This window comes from Dermochelys coriacea, chromosome 4 (genome assembly GCF_009764565.3).
Source record: "Dermochelys coriacea isolate rDerCor1 chromosome 4, rDerCor1.pri.v4, whole genome shotgun sequence".
In the NCBI taxonomy this organism is placed as follows: Eukaryota; Metazoa; Chordata; order Testudines; family Dermochelyidae; genus Dermochelys; species Dermochelys coriacea.
The window spans coordinates 84,596,095-84,618,466 of NC_050071.1; the positions used below are offsets into that span (position 1 = coordinate 84,596,095).

A 22,372-nucleotide genomic window follows, 5' to 3' on the forward strand; every position below is an offset into this window, starting at 1 on the left:
CTGGAGCGCCGTCCCCTCCCTCTTCCAAGCGTTGGATTGAAGGGATTCTCCAGCGGCGGCAGCCTGTCCTCCTACCCCGGCCCCAGCGACTCCCTGGGGGCGGATCTCTGCCTCTACAGCACTGGCGATCAGACACCTGAGCCGGAGCCTCTCTCCCGCTACCGCTCGCAGCGTTTCCCGAGCCCGTGTGTGACCGCAGGTGAGGCGCCGCCGCCTTCCCTGGAGCTGGAGCTCAGTGGGGACGCGTCCCGGGTCTAAGCCCCTGGCCTGGGAGTCGGGCTCCGCTGTCACCGTTCCAGCCCTCTTGGCAGCAGAAGTTTGGGCTGTTGCCGTTCCCTTTCCCAAAGCGCTTCCTCCACTCCTGTATCGCCCCCTCCCTCGGCCTCTGCACTACAGCAGCACAGCCCAGCCTGTAGCAAAGGCTGGGTAACTTTCCCCTTATAAACCTTTGAGCTACGACTCCGCTCTCATCATTTACTCCCCAAACGCTTTACCAATACCCCACCCCCCGGAGGGTACTGCACATGCACCGGGTGCAATTTCCAGCAGGTCATACCTGGATCAACTCCAGGCCATTTATCAACAGGACAGTCAAAAAAGGCGATTATGCGAAATTCCAATACCCCCCGTGCTCCCCCCAGCTGGTTTGGCACTAGATCTGCATACATAAAAGGGGGAAGGGTTGGTTTTGTTTCTAACGGGAAAAGATATGTTTTTCTCCCACGCTGTTCATAATCCAATACCTAAATAAACTGTTTTGCTTACCCATTCAAACAAAAAAAAATCACCCTCCAGCAGAAACCAGACTGGAAAATTTCAGCCTCAAAGGTTAAAATTTCAGAAAGTTGCAAGTTTCAGAGTAGCAGCCGTGTTAGTCTGTATTCGCAAAAAGAAAAGGAGTACTTGTGGCACCTTAGAGACTAACAAATTTATTAGAGCATAAGCTTTCGTGAGCTACAGCTCACTTCATCGGATGCATTGGTCTCCCCTCTGTATCTTCCACCAAATGCATCCAATGAAGTGAGCTGTAGCTCACGAAAGCTTATGCTCTAATAAATTTGTTAGTCTCTAAGATGCCACAAGTACTCCTTTTCTTTTTGAGAAAGTTGCAAGTAACTGTAAACAGGGGGTCAGAATGGTAAGGCATTTGAAACAGAATGGTACTTGCCTATGTGACTTTGACTAGAGCAGTCACTGCTGTTCCTACAATAATGCTTACTTATGTGCCTCACAAGGGTGTTGTGAGACTAAATTTGTAAAGTACCCTGAGATTCTCAGGTGGATGATGGAGTAGAAGTGCAAAGTAGCATTGTATAGCACCTTTCATCCCTAAGTATTTTCAATCACTTTACAATCTATGGCCTTGATCCAAAGCCGTTTGAAGTTAATGGAAGGATTCCCAGGGTCCTACTGGAATAGCATCTACAGCCTCTTTCTGTCACACATTTAAGGTACTGGGGTTACTGCATCTGTATAAAAATGGAACTGTAGCCCCTCCTGTAGTTCACCTCAGGTTTGGAGCATTGGAGTACAGCAGGTACAGGGTGATGCGTCAGCAGACCAGAGGTAAGGAGCCATGTGAGGCCATGTGCCCCTCAAGATTTCTGCCAGGGTGGGAGTTGTCTTGCACGGTTGAGAGGGATGTGGTTGGGAAAGGCACTGACACCTAGCACTCATGCTGAGCCCCGCTAGGAGGTGCCTGGAGCAGGGAGGAGAGATGGGGCTGGCAGTGCAGCTCCACCAGAGGGGACACAGGGAAGCCTTCTGAGTCTCATCCTTTCCTCACCTGCAGCCACAGTTACCTGCGGTGTCTGTAGCTTGCTCTGGCCCATGCCATGCCCGCAGCAGGGAGGCAATAGGAGAAGTAAGTGGGGAAGGAGCTGTGAAGGGAGTGGGGGGCAAGGTGGCGTTGGCTTGGAGCAGGTGCAGGAGGTGCAGGGGGAGTAACAAAGGGGCCAGAGGCAATGTGCTCCCAAACCTTTAAATTGTATCCCCTCCCACTATCAAGAGTTATGGATCGACTCTGCAGCAGATCCTCCAGAACAGCAACTATATGGAGCTTAATTGGTACAGAAGGCCTTGCCCTCATGGTAGGCCAACTTAACGGGATAACAATAAGAAATTAACCCACATCAGACTTTGCAACAGATGGTGATCATTCATATCCTTCTTTCTTCACATTGCCAGAGGAAGAGGTGGCCACTGAAGGAAGAGGGAAAGACTGGGAGGGACTATGAGCCTCTGGTGAAACAAAGGTGAAGCCTCCTCAATGGTTGATTAAGTGGGAGTGGTTTCTCAAATGTGGATAATTCATCATCTCATTCCTCATTTCATGTTATTCCAAGACTAAGCATGTGGTTTCTTCTTCACATAAATGGCTTACTTCCTCAATTGGATTAAATTGTCACATTTATATATATTTTATGAAATAAATACAACCACATTTGAATTACAAGACTATAATTCAATTTGAGGGCTCTGGTTTCTACACAGGCCTTTCCAACTTGAGTGGCTTGTGTGGTCACCAAAAACGCCAACATTGAATAATAGTTAGAGTTGGCAGAATTTGATTTTTACTTTTTATATAGTTTTGATGAATAATATTGATGTTTAGTTTTAAGCATTTTGTTCTCATTTTTATCAATTTAAATGTTCACAGTTGGGCAAAATTGAGGGTCTTAAGCATATTTTATTTTTATCAATCAAAATTTTCACAGTTACAAGAACTTATGGAGGGAGTCAGACAAAAAATATTTAATAGCAGCAGACACTGAGATTCAAAAAGCTAAAACTTTAGAAACTGTTAAAACACAAACTGTCAACCTCACATATTAAAGCATATTAAGTAAATATTCTTAAATCAAACTCTAATAAGTTAATAAGCAGCATTTTTCTTACTTTGATGGAAAAATATATCTATCAATAAATCAAATTTTCAGATAGGCAGTCTGTGTGTGTACAATGTAATCAAAGATTATCAGCAATTACCAATAATTATCTAATCTTTCCAAGTCTTATTAGAGCCCAGTATTTTGAAGCTGACTATTATATATCTTGTTGGCTGTGTGACAGACCTAGACCAGTAGGGTACAGGAGTCTGGTCCTATTGGCATCCAGGAAGTGGGCAGGGTACAGGAGTCTGGTAGAAGGCAAATATACTTGCCACTGGATGAATAGTTTTCTGTTCCCTGAGTGATCAGAGCAGGGGCTGCCCTAGAGCAATCAGGAACCTGCTAGAACCAATTAAGACAAGCGAGCTAATTAAGATACCTGGAGCCAATTAAGAACTTATTAGAATCAATTATGGCAGGTAGGCTAATCAGAACACCGGGTTTAAAAAGGACCTCCCATCAGTTGGGTGGTGGGGGGCTGTGAAAGGAGCAGGGAGTGAGAAGGTGTGCTGCTTGGAGGATTGAAGAGTATAAGTGTGATCAGGCTTCAGGAGGAAGATCCTGCAGTGAGGATAAAGAAGGTGCTGGGGGAAGGCCATAGGGAAGTATCCCAGGGAGTTGTGGCTGTCACGCAGCTGATACAGGGGACATTGTAGACAGCTACAATTCACAGGCCTCTAGGCTGGAACCCCATGTAGAGAGTGGTCCTGGATTCCCCTTATCCCTCCAACTCCTGAACAGCCACAGGAGGAGTTGACCTGGTCTGTGAGAAACACCAGAAGGGAAGGTCTGATTTGGAAAAGAGATCTGGCCTGCGCCCAACCCACTAGGTGGATCATCAGAGACTGTGGAGATTGTTCTCTTTTTCCCCCATGCTGGCCAGTGATGAGGTTACCTGAATGAATGGCCGGTTTGAGCCTCTAGCAGGCCAAACTGAGGGCTGCCATGAACCTCTGAAGTGAGCAAATCTGTCAAAAAGCGCAGGACCCATCAAGGCAGAGGAGGAACTTTGTCACAGCTGGTTTTCATGGGTCAGATAATAACTGGTCAAGGTAGTAGGCTAGCCTTGTAGGCTTTCTTTCAGACTCCCAAGATCTGGAGACATTCACTAGCTGGTTGATGAAATGATGACCATCCAAAGGTGGGCCCGTGAACTTCTCTTAGGAGAAGCTATAAAGGTGTGCATATGTCTAGAAATTCAGAATTTAGAAGGATTGCGATTTAGGTGAGTATTACTACTACTACTCATAGAACACCCTATCCTATCTCATTCCCACACTATGCTGCGTGGTTCATAGGGAGTTAAAATAGAGAACAAAGGAGACACAAGGTCACTCTGACACATTGGGTGGTGATATTTATAAGGAAAAGGATAAGCCCTTATCTCTAGTCATTGGTGTTTGTAAGTTTTATTATGTGTATAATTTTTATGATCTTCTGTAATAGGTTTCCAAGATAATGAACCATACTGACTAGGTAATTTTTGCAAGATGGTTACTCAATATTCTATTTTCATTTTATGTTTCTCTCCTCTTTGATTTTTTGGTCGTACAACTAATGTCCATACAAACAATTATAATTATATTTGACTGCATCATACTTAAGATGTATCCTTGCAGGGTGACTTTTTAACTTGTTATCCAAGAGAAAATTGGTATATTATGATGGTATTTAACAAACCCACTAGCAAGACAGAGAGGCTAGATTCAAAATACAGGCACCAGTGTATATATTGTTTCATTCCAAAACAAAACAGGGTGTCTGTACAAGAGAAAAACACTTTGGGTGTCTCTGAAAAGATAAGACTGAGTCATGTGGGCCCATGGTTATGAGACACAGTGTTGAGAAGTCTGGGAGAAGAGACTTGGACACTATAAAAGACCTTTAACACAGTGCATTTTGGAGAAAAGAATATTCTGGACTAGGGTAATCACAAACCTGATCAATGAATACAACAAGGAGTCCGGACTCCTTGTTGTTTTTGTGGATACAGACTAACATGGCTACCCCTTGATACCTGATCAATGAATGTGACCAAGCCTTTGTAAAGGTGCCCATAATGGATTAAGCTTTAGCTCTGAAACCTAGTTCCACTGTCTATTAGAATCATAGAATCATAGAATATCAGGGTTGGAAGGGACCCCAGAAGGTCATCTAGTCCAACCCCCTGCTCAAAGCAGGACCAAGTCCCAGTTAAATCATCCCAGCTAGGGCTTTGTCAAGCCTGACCTTAAAAACCTCTAAGGAAGGAGATTCTACCACCTCCCTAGGTAACGCATTCCAGTGTTTCACCACCCTCTTAGTGAAAAAGTTTTTCCTAATATCCAATCTAAACCTCCCCCATTGCAACTTGAGACCATTACTCCTCGTTCTGTCATCTGCTACCATTGAGAACAGTCTAGAGCCATCCTCTTTGAAACCCCCTTTCAGGTAGTTGAAAGCAGCTATCAAATCCCCCCTCATTCTTCTCTTCTGCAGACTAAACAATCCCAGCTCCCTCAGCCTCTCCTCATAAGTCATGTGCTCTAGACCCCTAATCATTTTCGTTGCCCTTCGTTGTACTCTTTCCAATTTATCCACATCCTTCCTGTAGTGTGGGGCCCAAAACTGGACACAGTACTCCAGATGAGGCCTCACCAGTGTCGAATAGAGGGGAACGATCACGTCCCTCGATCTGCTCGCTATGCCCCTACTTATACATCCCAAAATGCCATTGGCCTTCTTGGCAACAAGGGCACACTGCTGACTCATATCCAGCTTCTCGTCCACTGTCACCCCTAGGTCCTTTTCCGCAGAACTGCTGCCGAGCCATTCGGTCCCTAGTCTGTAGCGGTGCATTGGATTCTTCCATCCTAAGTGCAGGACCCTGCATTTATCCTTATTGAACCTCATTAGATTTCTTTTGGCCCAATCCTCCAATTTGTCTAGGTCCTTCTGTATCCTATCCCTCCCCTCCAGCGTATCTACCACTCCTCCCAGTTTAGTATCATCCGCAAATTTGCTGAGAGTGCAATCCACACCATCCTCCAGATCATTTATGAAGATATTGAACAAAACGGGCCCCAGGACCGACCCCTGGGGCACTCCACTTGACACCGGCTGCCAACTAGACATGGAGCCAATTATTATTGATAATACTTAGCTCTTTAGACAGATTTTTTTAAAAAAGAAACATACACCCATTGTCTAAAATTCTGGGCCTATTTACAGCAACTAAGATACAGCTAATAAAATTTTCAACATCATACTCCAAGCAACTGACTACATAAAAGGACGCATCATAAAAAGGAGCAGAAACTCAGAAATAATATCTCCAAACACAATAATCAAAAAACCTTCTTTAAGGTCCTAGCACTTTTCCCCAACAACCTACCTCAGGCAAAAGCCTAGGCACACAAATGAGCTTTTTACTCTATAGTTAACAAATTAGAGTTCTGATGGATCACTTACAAAAGTGAAAGTAAATACTGAAGTCAAGGGTTCTCTGCAGAAATTGCCTTGCCACCATCCCCCAGAAGTTTACATTGAGGGACTGCTCTCATGCATTTCAGCTGATCATTCAACTATTGCGATTGTATCTGGGGAGAGTTGCAGTTACTCAGGCTAGAGGGACCTAAACTACATGAAGACTTAAAGATGAAAATCAGCGCTTTGAATTACATCCAATTTAAAGATGACAAAGACACTGACAATTGTGACAAGGTCTGTATCAGAGAGAAAAGGTGGCAATTGTCACACTAAGTGCAGATGATAAAAGGTACTTCTGAACATCAAAGCTGTCTGGGCCTTCAGGAGTAATCAAGGATCCATAACCATCTGTAAAATTGTGAGCCTCCATGGCAAAGGGCTAATATACCTTTTCAGTAATGGGGTCAGGCACAATTTCCAGCAAATTCTCAATTAGTTATATATGAAGTGATATGATAACAGTGCAATTCACTCCTGTGCTGGGCCTATGTCCACTTAAATGCCACTTATGCCCTCAAAGGAGAAGCAGAAAAAGAGGGGATGCTACAGTAGTTGGTACAAATTGTGCTCTGGACATGCTCTCTTCTCCCATTTAACATCAGTAGCTTAATCATCACTTTATTTCTCCCACCCCGGGAAAAGAAAATGCTCCATAGTGGTCCTGTCTTTGGACAGTAGGAAGGGTTCAGCAGTTCCTCGTTGTGGTCTGCCTTTGGTTTCCCTTCCTTACAGGTCCAGGATGAGGAGGACAGAAGGTCCCAGATGCTGCATGATTCCTGGCTCTGACTCTCCACAAACCTAGTAGAGTGGAGCAACTCCCCTCACCTTCACTTATCTATGGATGCCACCACTATGTCTTGGCAGGAGAAAGGTGTGATTTGGATTGGGGAAACCCACATGCATGAGCAAAGTTTTGGGTGGCCAATACACATATGTAGGATTGGCACTGAACACACTCAATTAGCTGACAGTATTTACGTAGGAATATTTTATTTTTCATAATGTAGCTTTTTGTTGAAATTATAGCCAGGGACTTTACACAACATAGAAATAACACAACTATGTGATGTAGTTACTGTTTTATTGTGCGTATAAAGACTTTTCAAAGAGATACTCTCAAAATAACAAATCGTATATCACCATGAATTCCACAAAATGCAAAAGCCCTCTCAACTATTTGGTAGTATGTCATGTGTACTCTGAGCCTGAAGACAAGTACTGGAAGCAACTCAAACATTAGACCCTATGGTGGATTCCCACTATACATACCTGCATTTTATAATAAAGATGTCTTTGGTAGGGTTACAATAAAAGGTACAACATCCCAATTATTTCACTTTTTGTTTTTTGGTTGAACTCCAATTAACCAAATGTCTGGGGACAACCAAAATATTTGGATAATCTCTATTTGATTAATTGGGAGAACTAGCTAAACTGAAAAGCCAGCTGTTCGTCTCTCTTAACAGCAAGTTTGGAAAGCCTACAGTGCATCTCCCACTCAAATGCCAACTGACCTTGAGCAAGACAGGCAACATTTTATTCACTGCATTTCAAGGGTACCGATTACCCTTAAGTACCAGCCAACATTTGGGGAACAGCTTCACTGTGCTTTGGAAATGTGAACCTACTTAACCTACACTCTTCCCCACCAACCTACTTTAGGCTAAAACCTGGGCCCACAGATAAGCTATTCATTATATAGTGAACAAACTGGAATTCTGATGAATCAACTGGCTCTTTATAATGCCATCCATCTTACTGTTCATTGTGTTTTGGGGCTGGCAAACCAATGTGTAGCTGCAATGACTGGGGCATGGGCTGTCAGGCCTAGGAGTCAGAGTAGAGGGACAAAACCAAAGACAGTGGCAGGTACCAAGCCGAAGGTCAGAACCAGAGAAAATGTCAGGGATAAGGCAGAGGAGCACGGGCCCGGAGTAGAGCAGGAAAGCAGGAACTGGGAGTAGACAGGAGTCTGGGATGGGAAGACAGGAACCAGGAGCAGGTGGGGAAGCAGGAATTGGGAACTGGCAGGAAGGGTCCATGGTAGCAGCCAGCCAATGATTCCTTTAGTTGCTCAGACAACTTCCTGAATCCTGATGTGACTTCCTGGCTTATATAGCTCTCCTTCGCCAATCAAGGGGCTGGATGTTTCTTCCAATTGGGAGCTTTAGGGGTTGGGCCCTGTCATAAAAATAAAGGGAAGGGCAACCACCTTTCTGTATACAGTGCTATAAAATCCCTCCTGGCCAGAGGCAAAACTCTTTCACCGGTAAAGGGTTAAGAAGCTAAGATAACCTCGCTGGCACCTGACCAAAATGACCAATGAGGAGACAAGATACTTTCAAATCTGGAGATGGGGAAACAAAGAGTTTGTCTGTCTGTGTGATGCTTTTGCCGGGAACAGATCAGGAATGCAGACTCAGAACTTCTATAAAGTTTAGTAAGTAATCTAGCTAGAAATGTGTTAGATTTCCTTTCGTTTAATGGCTGGTAAAATACGCTGTGCTGAGTGGAATGTATATTCCTGTTTTTGTATCTTTTTGTAACTTAAGGTTTTGCCTAGAGGGATTCTCTATGTTTTGAATCTGATTACCCTGTAAGGTATTTACCATCCTGATTTTACAGAGGTGATTCTTTTACCTTTTCTTTAATTAAAATTCTTCTTTGAAGAACCTGATTGCTTTTTCATTGTTCTTAAGATTTAAGGGTTTGGCTCTGTGTTCACCTGTACAAATTGGTGAGGATTTTTATCAAGCCTTCCCCAGGAAAGAGGATGTTGGGCTTGGGGGGATATTTTGGGGGAAGACGTCTCCAAGTGGGCTCTTTCCCTGTTCTTTGTTTAACACGCTTGGTGGTGGCAGCCTATGGTTCAAGGACAAGGCAAAGTTTGTACCTTGGGAAAGTCTTTAACCTAAGCTGGTAAGAATAAGCTTAGGGGGTCTTTCATGCAGGTCCCCACCTCTGTACCCTCGAGGTCAGAGTGGGGAAGAAACCTTGACAGGCCCTTCCCTGGACCTTCCCTAGTTATGCAGGTGAACTGGGTGGCAATTATGGCCTGAGCACTACTTTAAGGCCTGTGATCTCTAACAGTAGTCTGCTGCTCAGTGCTAGGCAGACTTGGCAGCATCATCCGCATTAGTTTTCAAATCCCCAACTTCAGGGAAGCTAGCCAGTGGCTCTTCACTGCGCTTTATACTGTACTTGAGGAGCTCAGAGTGCAGTAAACAATACAGTAAACAATCCCTTGCGTGCCACAGCGACCATAACCAAGTTTTGGTTATCCACGGCTCAGTCAATCTGTGTTGGACTGTAGTTAGTTTTGTATTATGACCACTTGACACTTAGAGAATACCTTTGAAAATCTGGGCCTAAGGGCCCAGGTAGCTTTGGGCATGTCTAACAGGGGAAACACAGGCTCCTAGTAGAATTCAAATGCCTACAGGAGTTATGTGGCAACTGAGCAGTGGTTTTGAAAATGTCAGTGGCACCTACATGTTGGATATAGGTGCCTAAAGAGGCAGTTAGTTGCCTAAGTATCTTTGTAGATCTAGGCTTAAGTGCCTAAGTCACATTTGAAAATAAGATTTAGACCTTGTAACACTGAGTGTGACTTGCAACACTAAGCCTTTGGCCCATTTGAAATGAATGGGAGTTAGGTTCCTAAATACCTTTGGAGGGTTTGGTCCCTAGTAACTAAAGTGGTGAAGTACATAAGACAGTAAGAAGAAAAAGTCTGGCCTTGGGATACAGGAGTAGAAGAAGGGCAGTCAGTGGGCTCAAAGACTGTGATATAGTGAGGGGATTGAAAGTGGGAAGCTGAAGGTACTGTGTTGTTACGAGCTGGCTTTACTTTACTTTACTTTACTTTCACTCAAAGTGATTCAAGTGATAATTCCTGTAATGTACCCAGCAGAGCCTGATATAACCATTTATTTTCTGGTGCTCATGCACTAGCACAATGTTGCTGTGTCCCTAGTTTGCACACTGGAAAGGAATTTGTAAATTAAAAAAACCCTGTTTTCATGGAATAATTTTTTAACTCATAGAGGGAAAAGTCTATTTATTTTCTTCCAAAGATAAACGTTGCATCTAAACTCCTTGACAGTGTCCATTTCAGCATGGTTTTATATTCTCTAGTTAAAGTTATTTCAATTCATTGAATAGTTTACAATATAGTAGACTTAAAACGTTTATGTTTTAATTTAGGGTGGGTTTTTTACATCAGTGTCTCAAACAGTTCTTAAAAATATTTAACATTCTGTAGTAATACAATTTTATATTTGCATCATTTCAGGCAACTCTTTTACTAAACACTACCACACTTCTGAAGTATTAATTTCACAAATATAGTGAAAGACATAAAATTAGACATTTTTTGACAACCAACACCACTGACACTAATTAACTGATAGTGACATTCTTTAATATTGTATACAGTTTTTACACATACATATTAAATAGTGATTCCCTCAAGCCAACGTACAACCTAAAATTACATGAATATCTATATCAGCGGTTCTCAACCCGTGGCCCAATTAGCACACAGCTGCGGGCCAGCTGCGTGCTAAAAAAAATTCAAAATTTGCTTCTCTGGTCTGACGGGGTAGAGCTGGCTGAGGGGGAGATAGCGTCTTGTAGCCTGCACCAGTGCTCCTGCCAGCAGGGAGCTGGTGAGTGCCGCAGGGGACAGGAGAGTGGATCTGGGCACGCTTGGGGTGGGGGTGAGGGGCTCTGGGCAGTGAGGGAGTGGGGTTGGTGGGAACTAGGGGTTTGCTGGGGTGTTGAAGCAGCCCCAGGTTTTAGGTGGGACTCTGCTCCTGGTTCCCCTTCTTGGGTTTTGGCTGCCAGCCCGCATCAGGCACTCCACTCCTCCCCACACAGCAGGGTCCCATGGTCTGGCCAACTGGCCCACACCCAGGGCTCCATTCCTGGCCCCACTCTTGCGGGGAGGAGGGGGGGCACTGGGCATAGGGGACTGTGGGTGGTTTGGGAGGAGCGCCTGTGGCCCATCTAACAACCTGTGGCCCATGTAACACGTGGGCCACATATGTGGCCCACAATGATAATCAGGTTGAGAATCACTGATCTATATATACACCACATTAAAACCAGCCTTGCACAAATATATCTAGGTGTAATTAAACTGTATTTAAATCCAGGCTGATTAGATTTTGTTGGCCAGTGAGTAACGGTGTTTATTTATTTAATTTAATTTAATTTAATTTTATTCTTTCTTTCTCTATTCCTGCAGCTCCCTACTCAATGGAATCACATGCAGAAGACAGCGGCCTACCCAGCAAGCTGCTTTCCTTCACTTCCCTACCTCATTCAGAATACTTTAACAACCTCTCTCGTCACCTACGTTCTGCAATATGGTCCTAATCCAAGTCCAACTGAAGTAAATGGAAAGAGTCCCACTGACTTTTGCGGACTTTGAATCAGGCCATATGGCAGTAGACTAAGGGCCTATCCACACAGAAAGTGTGTGACAAGCCAGGGTGTGAATCTACAGGGTGCCACTCATTAACTGGCTGTGTACACCTTGCTAGGCACAAAGTGCACTGTGGAACTTTTAGTGCACAGTAGCAGGATCCACACAATGACTCAGTGTGTGGCAGGCTGGCGTGATGTAGGTTCACACCCTGGCATGTTGTGCACTAACTCTCCATGTAGGCAAGCCCTACCTATGTAGCCAAGAAGAGATGCTCAGAGTAGCAAGGAACACTTTTCACCTGGGACTTCTGGTACAGCAAGCAGGGAATGGGGAAGATGGGAGGTCTCTGGAGGAGGGAGGAGGAGCCATAAAGGGATAGGAAGAGATATGGTAAGGAAGAACTAGGGGAGTGATTGGTGAGAGAGGCAACCTAGCCTCCTTGGAAGCAATATATTTCTTATGGCATTAAACAGCATCCTCCAACTAAGAGTAGAAATGACCGAGATGAGGGTAGCAGGGATCACTCTGTTGTTGGGACTCAGTCAATTAATAATCAATCCGTAAATAAATTCCCATACAAAGTAAAATATCTTCACCACTGTTAATGAAAATATAGGTGAAATTTTTCAAAGCTGGGGCCAAATATTGCAAATACAGATACCTAAACTTAGGCATCCAAATCCACTTTAAGGCTCTTAAATAGCCCCCAGCAATTTTCAGATCATCTGAGCACTGCAGCTCCTATTATCTTCAGTGGGAGTTGTGGCTGCCCAGCACTTCGGAAATTCAGGCCAGTTTTATATAGGTACCTAAATGTCTATTTAGATGTTTAACTTTAGACACCCAACTTTGAAAATGTTTGCTTTACTATAGGACGGATACAGTATTTTTACATAGTTTAAGAGCGGCCCAGTAAAAAGCACTTTTTTGGTAGGAAAATGTATAAAATTGTACTGTTAATGGAACAGATTCCTCATTTTTAGTATGTTCAAGAGATTTTGTCAACAAAAGTAATATGTACATTAAAATGAAGATTAAACTAAAAGGATTTAATGTACATGTAAATTTGTTCTTTCCTACCTTCATTTTGAACATCTAAATTGAAAATCAGCATTTTCAAAGCTCTCACTAATCTTTCATTATTATGTTAAAGAAATTTTCTCCCCACACTTTTTTTTGGGGGGGGCGGCAGAGCTTTATATTACGAATCATTAAATCACCAAAAATTATGTCACTAATAATATAAGTGGCCAAATTCAGCTCCATGTTGATAAGCTTATTGTGGTGGCTGCAACCAAGACTGCAGAACAGGATTCAGCTGGAGCAAACACCAGGGCCAATATAGATGCATGAAGGGTCTGCTCCCCAGGAGGTTCCTAATAGTTTTTCAAGGCAGTATGGGAAGATGTCTTCCTTTTCAGATGTACCTGGTGAGCCTGGTATGTCAGGAAATGTTCAAGTCTTACTCCCAAGTATGTGGCAATTGGATGGAATGGCAGTAACTGTCCTTGGTCATGGATCAAGATGAGTTGATTGGCAAGACAATTGTTTAGATGGTAACTAGTTGCCACTGTCTTGGTTTCATTGTAAGTTAGTCTCCATTGTTGGAAGTAAGTGGTCAAAGTATCCATGTCTTGGCTGAGATTCCTTTCAATCCTCTGGAAGTTGTTTCCAGTGTCAGCAATACAGATATTATCAGAATGCACATATTTATTTCCTTGCATTTCAGGAAGGTCATATGTGCATATTTTGAAAAAATGAGAGCGAAAACTGACCCCATAGAAGGCCATTTTGGGGACATTTAAGGTGACTGGTATTCTCTCCAACTTACAGAATGAAGCTTTACTTGCTAATACTTTCTTGCATGAACCACACTGTTGGCCTACAAGGAATAACTTGCAGCAGCTTGGCAGTCAGTCCGGCATGTGACACAGTGTCGAAGACTGCCCTCAGATCAATAAAGACTGCACCAACTTTCCTTCCTGAATCAAATGTGTCTACATCTCAAGTCAGATGAAGTATCTGATTTTGGGTGCATCACCCCTTCCTCACTCCAGTCAAGTACAGCTGCAGGGGCTCAAGCAGCATGAGAGGCTAGCTACCCCAAGTACGATCTCGTCTGAGACCACAGGTATGAGTTCAGAATGGCTAGTCCCTCCTTTCAGCACTGCTACACTTCTCTTTTTTAGCATGCTAGGTTCATCACAGCTAGCATGATTATGTCTCATCAAGCTGGAATTTACCCCATCCAGCTCCAATGTAGACATATGACCCTCTGTCCAGCTTAGTGCACACATGGTATATACAGGGAAGCCTGCAGTCTCACTCTCTGTGGTGTACTTATTCAATGGACTGAGGGATTCAGTTTCTAAAGCGGTTAACTCAGTAAATTCAGGCAGACGGTAAATTCATTTTAAAATAATGTTTTATTTTAAAAGATGCCCCTTTAAAAATTAAGGGTCAGTTCTGTAACTCTCACTGAATGGAACTTCCTGCAAAAGTGCTACCAACACAAGTAAAGGTTGCAGAATTGATCTCTTAGCAAATAAAGCTAGATCAAAAGGAAAATTGTTCACCAAAGTCTAAAACCACATATGAATCCAATCTGTTTGATGGGAGTGAATTCAGTGAAAACATGTAATATTCTCAAAGTAAATTTTGTGATAGTTTATTCCATATGTGGACACCTTTAAATTTTTCATTTGTGGGCTATGCAGTCATCAAACAGGAACACAATTAGGCAAGAATTGATCTTTTTAACTGTTTTCCCCATTAGGTTTAAAATCTTGAAATATTTTTAGAAACAAGCATGTGGGATAGAATATCCTATTCTAAAATAAACTGACATAGTTTAATTATGCTCCTTTTCAATCTTCTATTAAATGAATAGGTTTTACCATGGTAACCCTTTTATTAGTTAATACCTATTCTGTTACACAGGTATGAAGTAGACACACATTAACATGTTCCTTTATACCAGTACTCTGTAGGCTCTGTTGTGTCTAGCTCCACTGACAATAGTTGTACTGGAGAAAGTGCAAGGTGCCTTCTCCCCTTGTACTTCTGCATAGGGACCAGCCACAATGTCAGTCTTTGCATTCCTCTCTTTCTTCTTAAACGAAGGCTTTGGGGACTTAGTCAAATCACTCAACATTTATATTATTGTTTCTTCACATGCAAAATGAAGATAATAATGTCTACCCTACAGGGCTGTTGTGATGACTAATTAGTTTGGGATTATAAAGCACTGCCACCTAAGTGTTGAAATTAATCAAAGTGCACACAAGACACTTCAGTGGCTAGGCCCTTTGTAAAAAGAAAAGGAGTACTTGTGGAACCTTAGAGACTAACAAATTTATTTGAGCATAAGCTTTCATGAGCTACGGCTCACTTCATTGGATGTGTCCCTCGAACACCCAGCTTATTTGACAAATTACTTCCTTGAAATCATTTTTAGTATATTGGCACCTGTTGGGCTATACACTTTCAGATGGCAATGAGGGAAAATACTGCTTATCTAAAAATATAAAAACAAAACCACAACACTCTAGCTAGAATTTCAGAGTGATCTTTTGTCCTCAGCCATAGAATCATAGAATCATAGAATATCAGGGTTGGAAGGGACCCCAGAAGGTCATCTAGTCCAACCCCCTGCTCAAAGCAGGACCAAGTCCCAGTTAAATCATCCCAGCCAGGGCTTTGTCAAGCCTGACCTTAAAAACCTCTAAGGAAGGAGATTCTACCACCTCCCTAGGTAACGCATTCCAGTGTTTCACCACCCTCTTAATGAAAAAGTTTTTCCTAATATCCAATCTAAACCTCCCCCATTGCAACTTGAGACCATTACTCCTCGTTCTGTCATCTGCTACCATTGAGAACAGTCTAGAGCCATCCTCTTTGAAACCCCCTTTCAGGTAGTTGAAAGCAGCTATCAAATCCCCCCTCATTCTTCTCTTCTGCAGACTAAACAATCCCAGCTCCCTCAGCCTCTCCTCATAAGTCATGTGCTCTAGACCCCTAATCATTTTCGTTGCCCTTCGTTGTACTCTTTCCAATTTATCCACATCCTTCCTGTAGTGTGGGGCCCAAAACTGGACACAGTACTCCAGATGAGGCCTCACCAGTGTCGAATAGAGGGGAACGATCACGTCCCTCGATCTGCTCGCTATGCCCCTACTTATACATCCCAAAATGCCATTGGCCTTCTTGGCAACAAGGGCACACTGCTGACTCATATCCAGCTTCTCGTCCACTGTCACCCCTAGGTCCTTTTCCGCAGAACTGCTGCCGAGCCATTCGGTCCCTAGTCTGTAGCGGTGCATTGGATTCTTCCATCCTAAGTGCAGGACCCTGCATTTATCCTTATTGAACCTCATTAGATTTCTTTTGGCCCAATCCTCCAATTTGTCTAGGTCCTTCTGTATCCTATCCCTCCCCTCCAGCGTATCTACCACTCCTCCCAGTTTAGTATCATCCGCAAATTTGCTGAGAGTGCAATCCACACCATCCTCCAGATCATTTATGAAGATATTGAACAAAACGGGCCCCAGGACCGACCCCTGGGGCACTCCACTTGACACCGGCTGCCAACTAGACATGGAGCCATTGATCACTACCCGTTGAGCCCGACAATCTAGCCAGCTTTCTACCCACCTTATAGTGCATTCATCCAGCCCATACTTCCTTAACTTGCTGACAAGAATGCTGTGGGAGACCGTGTCAAAAGCTTTGCTAAAGTCAAGAAACAATACATCCACTGCTTTCCCTTCATCCACAGAACCAGTAATCTCATCATAAAAGGCGATTAGATTAGTCAGGCATGACCTTCCCTTGGTGAATCCATGCTGACTGTTCCTGATCACTTTCCTCTCCTCTAAGTGCTTCAGGATTGATTCTTTGAGGACCTGCTCCATGATTTTTCCAGGGACTGAGGTGAGGCTGACCGGCCTGTAGTTCCCAGGATCCTCCTTCTTCCCTTTTTTAAAGATGGGCACTACATTAGCCTTTTTCCAGTCATCCGGGACTTCCCCCGTTCGCCACGAGTTTTCAAAGATAATGGCCAAGGGCTCTGCAATCACAGCCGCCAATTCCTTCAGCACTCTCGGATGCAATTCGTCCGGCCCCATGGACTTGTGCACGTCCAGCTTTTCTAAATAGTCCCTAACCACCTCTATCTCTACAGAGGGCTGGCCATCTCTTCCCCGTTTTGTGTTGCCCAGCACAGCAGTCTGGGAGCTGACCTTGTTAGTGAAAACAGAGGCAAAAAAAGCATTGAGTACATTAGCTTTTTCCACATCCTCTGTCACTAGCTTGCCTCCCTCATTCAGTAAGGGGCCCACACTTTCCTTGGCTTTCTTCTTGTTGCCAACATACCTGAAGAAACCCTTCTTGTTACTCTTGACATCTCTTGCTAGCTGCAGCTCCAGGTGCGATTTGGCCCTCCTGATATCTTTCCTACATGCCCGAGCAATATTTTTATACTCTTCCCTGGTCATATGTCCAACCTTCCACTTCTTGTAAGCTTCTTTTTTATGTTTAAGATCCGCTAGGATTTCACCATTAAGCCAAGCTGGTCGCCTGCCATATTTACTATTCTTTCGACTCATCGGGATGGTTTGTCCCTGTAACCTCAACAGGGATTCATCATCCCCTACATGTCTTCGTCCCTGGCTTTGTCACCATGGTGTAGTGGTGGTTCATGAAACATGAAGTGAGTTAGAAGACAGCTAGCGTGCCAGTGATAGAAGTCTAAGGACTGATTGCAACAAAGTTTTATCTGTAATTATTATGCCAGGGTGTCCAGAAGATGAAGAAAAGTTTCTTCATCTCTGTGAAGGAGTCTCTGTCACATTCTGGGGTGCAACCCAGAGCACTGAGGGGTTGTGTCACTGGCTGCCCTGTAACCCTACATACCTCAAAATGTTCGGTAGTTGTTGCAGAGAAGCTTGTGTGGACTGTGTATTAAACATCTCTGATTCAGCAATTCTGATTTCAGCAGCCTGCCACATTCTGGTTACACATGGCAAGATGACCGCAACATGCTCTAGTCCCAGTTTTTCCCCAAACCATTGTTCTGCAATATCCAGCCCTCTCCTGGACCATCCAGAGAGATATTAAGGTTTGTTTATTCCTTTAAAAGTACAATACCACACAGCTTGCCACATTAACTGGAGTTAACATTCACTTTAAATCAAGCACAGCACTGGGTTGATTTAGATTAAAAGTCAAACAAGATTATTAACAAAAGGAGATAGGATTTTAAGTGGGTTCAAGTATAAAGGAATAGTTACAAGCAAATAAAAGTGAAAAACACTTCCTAGAGGCTAAGACTTAACAAAACAAGCTACAGTATTTGTTCAAGGTAGTTACCTTGATGGTCTACCTTCCAACAAGTTGGCTGACCAACCCCTCTGAGCTTGTTTCCTTTGTCTTCTTAGGTAAAAGATAACTTGGGTTTTTCTGCCCTTCTCTTTATGGTCCAGTGAACCTCTGAAATGTATTCTTCAGAAGGTTACCCTTCCAAAATAAAGTTCATTCAAACAGTGAAGAAGGCGACATGAAGTCTCCTAATGAAGAAAGTTTCATGCTGGTTTCTTCCCCTGATGGCGTTTGCTAAAATACAAACTGATCTGTTTCCTGCAGTCTCATCCCCATGCTGTTTTGATAGTCTGGTTTGCCTTCTTTATAATTTGCATTCCCATTGTCTATTAATGTACCTTGGAAATGCCTTCCAAATTGCAGAACCATATTCCTGTGCCTAGCGTGCAGTAACCTTAGCCCTGCCTGACAGACACACTTTGATAGCATAGTTTCCAATAGGTTTGTAATTTTGAATCTGTCCTCCATACATACACGACAATAATATTAATGGTCTATATGTTATTAGCTTTTTACTGCTATCTTTTAGATACAGGTTGTGACATTAGTGCATTGGGGTATATTCAGTTGGCCAGGTCAGATGAAACTCACTGTTGGATACCAGTGAGGCCCTTGCCCTATTGCATTGAGATGCTGTTAGGGTCTCAGAGTACTACCTCTTTAATGGATAGGCTGTAGCCTGCAGCTGGGACAGCTGGGGTGTAATCAAAGAGGCCCTGCCCTGTTCTAGGGCTAGGCTATATAAACAGAAAGAGGAAGGGAATGAAGAGAAGCCATGACAGCTGCAGATGGCAACTGTTTGCAGATATTGCAGTGAGGAAGAAAGCTCCTGGAGGTCCCTGAGTCAGATGGGGTAAAGCCTGTGGTGAAGGCCAAACTCAAGGTGTTTGGTGTCACTTTTCCTGGCCTTAAACTGTGTCCCCTCAGTCCTTTGTTCAGCTGCTGCAGCTGTCTGGCTCCTTCATCTCTGGGTCCCAGTATACTCAATAGCCCAGGCCTCCCCAAGTATCTCAGCACCCTGTGTCAGCCAGCAAGCCATATAGTTTCTGGTTCCCCAGGGGCACACACAGCTTATATGTCCCTCTAGGTGACAGTGCACACACCTGATTGGCAGGACCATTTGTCTCCTTTCCTTTTGGCACTCATAATGGGCCAGTCTGTCCAGTCACTGCTGCAGCCACTGGGTACCCTGCCAACCTTGGGACCAGAACTTCTTAGATCATCATAGTTGCTTCATTTGCCAGTCTGGGAGGTTGGACAATCATAGCCAAGGATAGTGCAGTCACCTCTCTGCAATCTAATGCCTCCTTGATGGGAGATGAGACTCAGGTCCCTCTTCAGGCACCATAGGTAAAGGTGTAAGCAGTCCATGAGCACCCGTTTTTAACCTAGTGTGTTTTTGTCAGTGTGCCACACCTTAATTTCCCCTGATTGGGCAACAGGAGGTTTGCTTTAGCAGCCCAAGGGAAAAAGAAGCCAACACACATGAACAAAATAGCATGTCCTTCATGGTCTGGAGTAATTCAGATAAGCAGTTCAAAAGGTCCTCACCACTGGTTAAAGGCTCAAATTTGAAGTCCACAAACAAAGCCTTTGGTTAGGCTAGTCCCCTAGAACCTGAGAGAAAACAACTCTACATAACTGACACTTCTCTCTCTCACACTTAGCTTCCTCTTCCTATTTATATATAGTTGAGTCCTAGGATGGGGCAGGGCCTCCTTGATTACACCCTAGGCTGTCCCTTAAAGGGGTATTACACTCCTAAACAGTCACCATCATGACACTCAAACAGCAGAACAGTTCAGGGTGCTGGGCAGCTTGATGAACCTCAGTTGCCTCCACTTGCTTAGAGTTGAGTTTTTCTTGTTGTAAGCCATTCTTATAGTATTTGGAGGATATAATCATTTAGATCTGGACTGAGCTGTCCCCTCCCCTCCCCCCCCCCATGGGGACAGAAAAATTTCTGACAAATTAGACAACACTAAGTCTTCTGTGCTTTGTGATGGCATTTTCCGTATCAGGTCCTGGACTGTGGAACTCATATCCTCCTTTGGTCCACCAGAAACTGGAATTACTGAACTTCTGAGTGTGCTGCAAGGCTCCTGGGTTTTGTTATGGGGGCAGTTTGGATGAGGGAAAACTATCTTTAGTTGGGTGGTTGTCATATAGGTATTTTGACTTTGGTTCCATTTATTTGAAATGCTTGTACAAGTCAATGGAAAGTTCTGAGGTAGAAACTTTAATACATTTGAAAAATAACTAAAATTCACTATACATGGACACCATCACAAGCATCTGGGCTTCATTTCCCCTGTAACAGAAGGCTGGGGAATGTGGCAAAGATCTCCTTTTTATACAAAAGTCAGATTAATTTGAGCCTGTTCCAGGAAAACATTTCATTGATCCACCTCAATATCTAAAATTGGGCTTGTGCATAATATTTATTTATTTATCTATCATCAAACAAAAGTTGAGATACACAAGAAAGAAAGACTCCAAAACACATTGAAATTTAAATTATGTGAAAACAAAGTCAAGAATACATGGCAACATACATAGCAAAATGAAATGGGTGCATATGGGCCCTCTTAAAGATGAAATACTGATGTAGCAACTGTCCCAGCCCCCAAGACAGATAAACAAAGCCCAACACAACACAGAACTGAAGCCATGTATTGGATAATATCAGTACCAAACCCTATTTTTGCTGTATTCTTATGAGACATTACCATTGCTGCTGTATCTGCTCTTGGACAACAGAAACTGATATCTACTGTTAAAAGTTGCCATTGAAAGTTGGTGCTGTCAAATAGCTACAAATCAAGGTCTTTCACTCTCAGGCCATGTAAACAGGTATAACCATTCTTTAAAAGTTGATGTGCTAGTGCAATATAGTAAAACACTGACAGCTGATGATTTTGGGGCTGAAAATCTGAAGGGAGAAATCATTCAAAGAAACAAAGAGTAGAGAATTACAGAACAAATCTGGAACCTGACTCTGGCCTGAATATCAAACTTTTACTCACTCAAACACTCCTTACTTGCTCACATGAGAAATTCCATTGGATTACTCTGAGTAAGAATACTGAAGTGTAAAAGGGTGTGCAAGATTGAACCTGATGACCAACATTTAAATAAAACTTCAGGTGCCTAAAGTTAGGATGCCAGAGTAAAAATTTTCAAACATTAACTTTCAGTTATATGAGACAACAGCAAGTACCACATATCTTTACTAATAAAAAGAAAAGGAGTACTTGTGGCACCTTAGAGACTAACAAATTTATTAGAGCATAAGCTTTCGTGAGCTACAGCTCACTTCATCGGATGCATTTGGTGGAAAAAACAGAGGAGAGATTTATATACACACACAGAGAACATGAAACAATGGGTTTATCATACACACTGTAAGGAGAGTGATCACTTAAGATAAGCCATCACCAACAGCAGGGGGGGGGAAGGAGGAAAACCTTTCATGGTGACAAGCAGGTAGGCTAATTCCAGCAGTTAACAAGAATATCAGAGGAACAGTGGGGGGTGGGGTGGGAGGGAGAAATACCATGGGGAAATAGTTTTACTTTGTGTAATGACTCATCCATTCCCAGTCTCTATTCAAGCCTAAGTTAATTGTATCCAGTTTGCAAATTAATTCCAATTCAGCAGTCTCTCGTTGGAGTCTGTTTTTGAAGCTTTTTTGTTGAAGTATAGCCACTCTTAGGTCTGTAATCCAGTGACCAAAGAGATTGAAGTGTTCTCCAACTGGTTTTTGAATGTTATAATTCTTGACGTCTGATTTGTGTCCATTCATTCTTTTACGTAGAGACTGTCCAGTTTGGCCAATGTACATGGCAGAGGGGCATTGCTGGCACATGATGGCATATATCACATTGGTAGATGCGCAGGTGAACGAGCCTCTGATAGTGTGGCTGATGTGATTAGGCCCTATGATGGTATCCCCTGAATAGATATGTGGACAGAGCATGTGGACCTGCGCATCTACCAATGTGATATATGCCATCATGTGCCAGCAATGCCCCTCTGCCATGTACATTGGCCAAACTGGACAGTCTCTACGTAAAAGAATGAATGGACACAAATCAGACGTCAAGAATTATAACATTCAAAAACCAGTTGGAGAACACTTCAATCTCTCTGGTCACTCGATTACAGACCTAAGAGTGGCTATACTTCAACAAAAAAGCTT

The 22,372-nt window shown here is 43.2% G+C and overlaps 1 long non-coding RNA gene across 2 annotated transcripts; it reads left to right on the plus strand.

The window, feature by feature from the left end:
* Positions 1-13: 13 nt before the first annotated feature.
* On the plus strand, positions 14-13,035 carry LOC119854542. 2 transcript variants are annotated; one of them, XR_005292512.2, is made up of 3 exons: positions 14-199; positions 7,092-7,230; positions 11,611-13,035. It is a non-coding gene; the product is annotated as an uncharacterized LOC119854542 (long non-coding RNA). The 2 variants fall into 2 exon arrangements; XR_006281004.1 differs by lacking the exon at positions 14-199 and adding an exon at positions 2,188-2,255.
* The last annotated feature ends 9,337 nt before the right edge of the window (positions 13,036-22,372 follow it).